This window comes from Monodon monoceros, unplaced genomic scaffold (assembly GCF_005190385.1).
Source record: "Monodon monoceros isolate NGI ecotype Baffin Bay Population unplaced genomic scaffold, NGI_Narwhal_1 Super_Scaffold_11, whole genome shotgun sequence".
Lineage (NCBI taxonomy): Eukaryota > Metazoa > Chordata > Mammalia > Artiodactyla > Monodontidae > Monodon > Monodon monoceros.
In genome coordinates, this window is record NW_021703767.1 from 115,528,588 (window position 1) to 115,537,717 (window position 9,130).

The following is a 9,130-nucleotide window of genomic DNA, read 5'->3' on the forward strand; positions in this document are numbered from 1 at the left end:
TTTTTTTTTTTTTTATGGTACTGCTGTGGCCTCTCCTGTTGCGGAGCACAGGCTCCGGACGTGCAGGCTCAGCGGCCATGGCTCATGGGCCCAGCCGCTCTGCGGCATGTGGGATCTTCCCGGACTGGGGCACGAACCCGCGTCCCCTGCATCGGCAGGCGGACTCTCAACTATTGTGCCACCAGGGAAGCCCGGGAACCATTAATTTTAATTGTGTAATCCTAGCAAGAGAATTTATCTTTCAAGTTTTCCTTCCTCCTCTATAAATGTGAAAAAAACAAGTAACTCACAGGGAAAAATGTGAGAAATCAACATAATAAAATGTATCAAACATGATATGTGCCTAATATGCATTACTTTCCTTTATAAAAGCCTGATTATAGTTGATAATAGATACATTTTCTATTTAATATGATATGCTGAACTTACATTTTTGAAGACCAAAGACACAAAACTTTAGAAATTAATCCCTTTAGAATTTACTCTATGAAAAAAAAAAAAACTTTGTTTTCTTTAAGTTAAAATATATTTCATTTTCATTTAGCACTTAGTTCAAGGCTATTAAATATATATTCACTGATTATATTCATTTTGGATAGAGGTTTAGGCAATCATATCACAGCAATTTTAAAGATAATGTCTTTCATATGTATAGTCTTATTTTGGTACAGTCAGAGCTCAAGGGGTCTTATCTGGAAGCTGTGTTTGCCAAGAAAACACACTGTTTTACTCACAGAGTATGCTTATTTGTGAGAGTGTGATAAAAATTATGATGTGGGGAGGACCTAAATCACTTCTCCAAGTCCCCGCTTAGTGCTGGCTCTATTTTATAGCCCTACATGATTTTGTTAGCGTGTTTTTTTTTTTTTTCATTGAGATCTACTTTTTGGAAAGTTGCTGGAAAATGGTGAGTATGATCCAAATGTATCTATGGACTATTGGAGAAAAAATTAGCGAAAAGGTTTAAAAGAACTCTTTTTAAAGAAAACTATAAGTTCCTACACTTTAACAAAATGTCTATAATTTCCATTTAAATGACAGCCTGGAATAAGAAAAATGAAAACAAGTTTTAAAAAGTTATCAAGTTGGGTTTCCTTGGTGGTGCAGTGGTTAAGAATCCACCTGCCAATGCAGGGGACATGGGTTCGAGCCCTGGTCCGGGAATATCCCACATGCCGTAGAGCAACTAAGCCTGTGTGCCACAACTACTGAGCCTGTGCTCTAGAGCCCACAAGCCACAGCTACTGAGCCCACATGCCATAACTACTGAAGCCTGCACACCTAGAGCCCGTGCTCTGCAACAAGAGAAGCCACCGCAATGAGAAGCCCACGCACCACAATAAAGAGTAGCCCCTGCTTGCCCCAACTAGGGAAAGCCTTAGCACAGCAACGAAGACCCAACACAGTCAAAAATTAATTAATTAATTATAAGAAAGTTATCAAGTTATTAAAATATACATGAAAGTAGACGAAATATTATAATAACTCCTCATGTTTCATTATTTAATAGCATCAAAAACTCAACAGTTAGAGAATCTGGTTTCATAGATACTGTTAGTTATATGTTGCTACAAAAACAAACAAACAACAACAACCTAGTAGCTTGAAACAGTAAACATTTATCATCGCCTTTTCTGTGGGTCACAAATTTGGGAGCACCTTAGCTGGGCGGCTCTGAGAGTCAGTTGAATTTGCAGTCAGGCTGTTGGCGTGGACTGTGGTCATCTGTAGTAGGGTCAGGGCCACAGGATTCACTTCCGAGGTGATTCTCTCTCATGGTTGTTGGCAGGAGGCCTCAGGTCCTCAGGGGTTGTTGGCAGAAAGACTCACTTCTTCACTACATAGGGTTGCTGGAATGTCCTCATGACAGCCACTGTTTCCCCACGGAGCAGGATCTACAAGAGAGAGGACAAAAAGGAAGGCTCAATGACTCTTGTAACTTAGTGTTGGAAATCACACACTGTCATTTCTGCCATACTCTGCTTGCTAGAAGTAAGTCATGACACACATCCCACGCACAAGGAGAGAGGAATCAAGCTCCACATCTTGAAAGGAGGCATATCAAAGAATTTTTGAACATATTTCAAATATCACAATACATCCACCCACTTTCTACTCGCCATTCCAATTATTTTGAAGGAATTCCAGACAATACATAATTTCACCCACAAATTAAAAAAATCCAAAGCACAATTTCATTCTCACAACTAAAAAAGATAATTTTTAAAATGTCATCATATATCCAATGTGCTCAAATTTCTTTGATTTCTTTTTTCATAACATGATCACATTTGGTTTGATTTGTTTGAATCATAATCCAAACAAGGACCACCTATTGCATTTAACAACTTTTGAAGTGGTGTTAAATCCTCCTTTGATCATCCAATTTGAAATATACTTACAACCAGACAAAAATATAACATGGGGTTTTTTGTAAGTGGTCCCTTGAATGATACTCATTTATGGCTTTGTTTCTGCATTGCTTATTGTTCTTTTCACAAGGAACACTCAAGAAGCAAGGAACCAGATTTTCCTCAGTTAACTTTGAACCTGGAATTTGTGTTACTGCTTTGGTTATATTCCTAATAAGCCACTAGTGTACACTACAGGAACAAGTGGAAATGAAGACAGAGGTACGATGACCATTAATTGTCCATAATCTATTTATCCTGAGGAGCACTTATACACCTGTTACATATTTAGGTATTTGCTACTTGTAGTTTTTTCATGATTTTTGAGCAGAGAAGCATCTATACCTAAAGCACCATAAAAAAGGAAAAATGCTACCTTAAAGGGGCCTTTTTCCTTAAAAATGTTACCTTAAAAGGGGCCTTAAAGTAGCAAGACAAAGAAACTACAGCTTTTTGTGTCTGGGAAATGAATGGCTCCATTCATTTCAATAGGGATTTTGTTTTATACGTACTGTATTAAGTTTGGGCACTAAACACCTGACTCCCATTTCAGAATGTATTACTTTGTTAAATGCAGGTATGTAAACAGGATAAAGTACGTTAACTACTAAATTCCTCCGTAAGTACCTTTATCTTGTTTTATTGAATATTTTATAGTGTTATCCTCAGTTCTTTCTTTAATATTTGTATATGTATATATGTATGCGTTATACATATATGTGGGCTTATATATGCCATTTATATATAAATATGCATATGTTAAATTTATATATTAAAATAGCTCATAAAATTTGTCCTACAGTCTATTTTTTATTATATTTTTAAACTAATTATGGTTTTAGATCCCAATTTGCAAAAGTAAATTTTTAAGTATAATTATAATTAATCTTCCATAAATGCTATTGTAAATGTAAAATGTTCAAAATAAAAAAACTGAGAAGTTCATGGCTTATTGTATTGTAGCTGTGTATGAGAAATTTAGATTTAATCATATATTGAAAATTAATCATTTATTTAGAAATATCTTAAACATTATTTCCAGGTGATTGTTTCTCCAATCAATGACATACCTACTTTTTCAAGAAAATACTAAATTCTTTTTCCTGATACTGTATTTTCACTCCAAGCATTTTACATTAATAAATGCTCAATTTATAAATTGCTACATTATTCATTATTATATGAATTTGCACAGTTTACTATGACAAACTTTCTGTAGCTGACTTTTGCCTGTTATTTGTTGAAATGGCAAGAATATAATTACTAATAAATTCAAACTACTGTTGAACTTTATTTCACAAGGCACAACCATTTATACCAAGAAATGTACACAAACAAGACTCCTATTTGCAGCTGGCATTAAACTTTGAAAGCAGTTGACTTTGTTATCTAGATCCAATTTTTAATGCTTACTGTTTTCTTTCTTTCTTTTTTTTAATTCTCAAACCACCAGAGGATGATTTCCTTAAGAATGTTCTCCCAGGTATGTTCAGAATATTAATTAGGCACATCTATTTCTGTGGGTAATAACAATGCCACAGGCTGAATGGACGCTGTGACCTGTGAAAGAACTATTCATATGATTTCGTCTGCCCCAGCGCATTCTTTAACAAGTGAACATAGACCTTTTTCACAGGCATCTCAAATGTTTCAACTCTGTGTTTCATGTTTGGCTCTTACATCCTAACCATATAGCTTTTCTGCCTCTTTTGGAGAAGACTTCCTTGCTCTACTTATTTAAATGTTTCTGCCTTTATGACTATTTACCGCCATATCTATGGGGCTTCTTACTGTATTTGCCTGTAACTGAAGGAGATTTTAAAGGAATTAAATTTATTCAGACTAAATCTTCTGGGGGATGCAAAGCCTTCTTAAACAATTAGCAATAATTAAAAAGCATCTATTCAGACTGGATAAAAGGTAAATAGATTTCATTTAAATATAGTAGTTAGTTGGTACAGTTTTCCCATTTGCATGTTCTTTTTTAAACCTCCTGTTGGCAAATAACTTTGAAATAACAAAAGAAAACATTGGTTTTTATCAGTTGGTATAATTTTTTCCTCATGAGTGCTATTAACAAATTGCTGAACTAAAAATTTTAATTATCTTTAATTTAGATGGTGCAACTAACACTGAATATAATAGGATGAGAATGATGTCTGAATAAAACCTAGATTTGCTTTTTAAATTTTTAATCCTAAATTAATGTGGAACTGGCTGAAAGATCTATGATTTTTTTGACTTCTGATATTTTCTGTAAGTTTTATTCTGATATTTATCTGCCTCAATGAAATATTTGCTTTGTATATGTTAAGGATGATATGTTTGTTTTCTCAAAGCCCTCCTTAAATTATTTCAAATTAGGACTTGTCTTATGGATAGTTGATAAGATAAATTAGATTTTTATTCAAACACATTTACAATAACCTGCTAGTATATATGTAAACGTAGTGATGCATAAAATTAGTCTTATGCTCATACATGTATATATGAGTACACACACACATACCGATTTATACAAAAACAAATGTACTTAAATTCTTTTGCTCAAGAAATGCATAGTTTAGTAGATTAGGCAGCCACTTATATGTGTTTAAGGGGGCACCAAGGAAGGCATCTAAAATCTAACTTTATCACTTGATACTTTAGTGTTATAGTTTCATTCTTCAGAATTTTAAGTAAAACCATATTTTAAAAAATATGTTCAGTTAACATATTTTAAGAATGGTAACCAGACTGTGGAAAAACATGACATGGGATGAAATAGGCTGGGAGAGAGAGAAAAAGACATGAAGGACCATAGAAAATAATGAAAAAATGTGGCAGGCCAAAGATATATTTTTTCAAGGGCTATCCAGGCTCAGCCATTCTATAATAGTGAAAAATATGTGTAACGATTTTTGGTGCAAAAATAGCACCACTAAGATTAAAAGCAAGGTGTTATTGAGGTTAAGCTTACAGATTTAATCCCCAATAAAACATACAATTTCATTCATGTTCAACCACCTACTCAGCCATTTTGCAAATACATCATAAACAAGAAATTAAAAATAAAATAGAGGGAATGATAAAACCACCTCTGGAGGATTTAAAAAAACAAAATTAAAGGTAGACTCACTTTAGAGTGATGACTGGTTACACAGTCTCTAGGTAGAGAAAAGAGCACATTGCTTGAAAGTATTCTCAGCTTTTGGGAAACAAAATACTTTTTCCATAGTGATGAGTTGCAAAAAAGATAGACTTCAGTCAAAACAATATGTGTTTAGAAAATGGTTCCTCTAATACATTGTCTAAAGGAAATTTACCTCACCAAACATAAGCTTTTATAAGGAGGATAATAATGCACTCCTTAAGGGGTAAGAATTAAGTGAAGAGAATTAAGAAATAACCTAAGTGTAATATTATAATAACTATCTCAGGGAAATGAAACACTAAAATGTCTATGTAATTAGTCTCAGGTAATATTGCTAGACAGCAAAATCACTCTCTTTTAAATACAGAAAAATAGTACCCTTAGCAAGATATAATGAAACTTTCATGAACATAAAATATGACACAAAAATCAAATATAAGTGTTTAGATGATATTTAGAAACAGAATTCTAGGGCTACCTCAGCATGTAAAGTCCCTGAACTTTACCCTCACATCTGTAGGATGTATTCCTTTTCTGGCTGGCATAGAAGATTGTGGCGTACTCTCCTTTCCATCCTTCTCTTTGGTCCATCGCTTGTGTAACTTCTGGACCTTACCTGACTCACATCAGATGTACCTACCAAGCTGCACCAAGTTTGCCAGGAGAACCTTCCAGTCAAGTACTGTTTCATCTTTTGAAAACACTTGGCCCCCATTCCCAGTAGTTATTTCATTTCACAAAAAGCCTTATTAATAATTTAAAAATCAATGTATTTTTATCAAATAACTCTGCATTTAATAGTTTAGTTTTACATTCTTAACAATCTAGCACTTCTAAAATTTATATTAGTGGAAAAAGCACTTATGTCTAATTGTACACTGAAATCTATAATTTGTACTTGCAGATTTTGAAAATAGATTTAATGTGTATAGCTATCCAATAGAGTCTCATGCTATAATTTTTTTTTACATCTTTATTGGAGTATAATTGCTTTACAATGGTGTGTTAGTTTCTGCTTTATAACAAAGTGAATCAGTTATACATATACATGTGTTCCCATATCTCTTCCCTCTTGCATCTCCCTCCCTCCCACCCACCCTATCCCACTCCTCTAGGTGGTCACAAAGCACCGAGCTGATCTCCCTGTGCTATGTGGCTGCTTCCCACTAGCTATCTATTTTACGTTTGGTAGTGTACATATGTCCATGCCACTCTCTCACTTTGTCACAGCTTACCCTTCCCCCTCCCCATATCCTCAAGTCCATTCTCTAGTAGGTCTGTGTCTTTATTCCTGTCTTACCCCTAGGTTCTTCACGACATTTTTTTTTCTTAAATTCCATATATATGTGTCTTTCTTTTTCTGACTTACTTCACTCTGTATGACAGACTCTAGGTCCATCCACCTCGTTACAAATAGCTCAATTTTGCTATAATTTTAAAAGAATAATTTTAATATAATACTCTATTAGGATGTGAGATTTTAAAATATAAATAAAAGAAATGCTAAAATTAAATTATTATCACTCAAGAATATGACAAAATAAAGCATCTGACTTAGAAAGTTTGTAGAAAATTACATGTAGAAAATTACATTTTTTAGTTTCATGGAGGAAACTAAAAAAAAATAGTTACCATGCTCATGATTTTGATTAGGTAGAGATTTTCAAGCATCAGTTTATAAATAACACATACCTTAAATAAATAAAGTGACACATAAATTATTGGTTCGGTTATTGGTTACCAAATTTACCTCATTGTAGATGAAAAAAAAAATCATGTGAAATAAAACAAATACTTAGCTACTAGATGAGATGACTTTTGAAGAATGTTTGGAAGCCAAGCATAGAGAAAGTAACCATTTGAGGATATCCCATATTCTTATAAGCTTGGCTAGAGAATATTAGTTTGGCTTTTGGGGATTTCTAATATTACCGGTAACTAGCACTACTAATTGGCTATATAATTCCTGTGACTTTAGAAAGGCTTGCGCTCAGCTAAAATAATAAAATTTATTTTTAATCTAGAAGTTTCCCTAAAGAGATCTGTCCAAGTATGAAAAACCACAGCTTTATTAATGAGCTTATAATGACTTACTTTAATCAATGGTTACCATTATCCCACATCAGTAGTAGATCTCATTGTCTTTATGTCCAGTAACATGATTTAATAGCTGTATTCTGGAATATACAGATTTTTATACTATTTTTATTTTGCGTCCATTTAAAAAAAAATACTATTAACGTTCTTGTAAGATAGATATAACACAATACAGATCATAATCCTAAAGATGAGGTGAAAAAATGAACATAGTGGCAAGATTGCTTTCAATATTACATCGTTCTTTTAAGGTCAACAGAGAAAGCTTACTTTTGATTGTAACTTTTTCTTCTGAATTTCATGAAAACAGGCTGCCCCCAAATGTAAAGAGATAATGTGGCATAAAAGAAAGACTTAAAGTGGAAATCCCAGGTTGTCATTTACTGATCCTATGATCTTAGGAACATTAAAGTCTTTAAACCAATTTTTTCTTCCCAAGACAGACCAATATTACTCATTTCTCTGACTCCAGGGAAATAAACAAGTTATTTAACTTCTGTGTAACATGAAAAGTATATTTGTCTTGCAGAGTTGTTATGACTCTACAATAAATGAGGAAACTATAACTTCTTTTTTTTGAAAAAAAAAAGGGGGTTACTCAGTAAATAGTTATGTAAAAAATGTTGTCATACTTTTCCTTGTTGATAGGACTCCAAGGCAAAACAAGTGTTTTATGCAGAGAGGCCCAATGTATAAAAATGTCTGGACTATCGTCAACCCAAAGAGTTCCCCTGAAGAGTCTATTCATTAGGTACCATTTCTGAAATCCTTGGAACTGCCCAAGGCTCTTGGCAATCATAGTTAGTTTCTCTTGTATATTACCAAAGAACTCTGAACTATAATTTAAAAATATAATTTACTAATGAATAATTTTGCAATGGTCTTACTCCATTCTTAACTAGTAATTCACATATTTCCATAAGATGTTACGGAAAAACCCGAATGAACCTTTGGCCAACCCAGTACAGGAAAGAGCAGACTGTTGAACCTGAACATTTTGCCAGTCTGAACATAATGTGCCCTAAAGAGCTGGACATGGAGCCTGTGAACAATCAAATAAAAACAACTTGAAATTTCCCAGTAAAAAATAAAATCTTATATGTAATCTATGAAAACTAATACATACATATAAAAGAAAATTTTAAACAGTGATAAATTCATATTTTGCCTTTCCTTTAAATTTTCATAAGAATGCAAAGAAATATGAATGCAGAACTTCTGCTTCTAAGTAATGTTGGAATAAGTGACTTGAACCAACCTCCCACTGAGAACACCTAGAAAGGCTAGATAAAATATTTTTTAAAACCTGCTTCAATACATGAGATAATTAAAAAAGCAGTGAGGACTCACAAGGCCACAGTTCAGGAAAAGACATATACCCAGATTGATGCACTATATTGGGGATTATCACCTTTGCATTAGATTCATCTGCCAAGAAGCTGAGAAACTAATAATCTGAGAAAAATTTCTACCAGCCTCCAAACTAGGA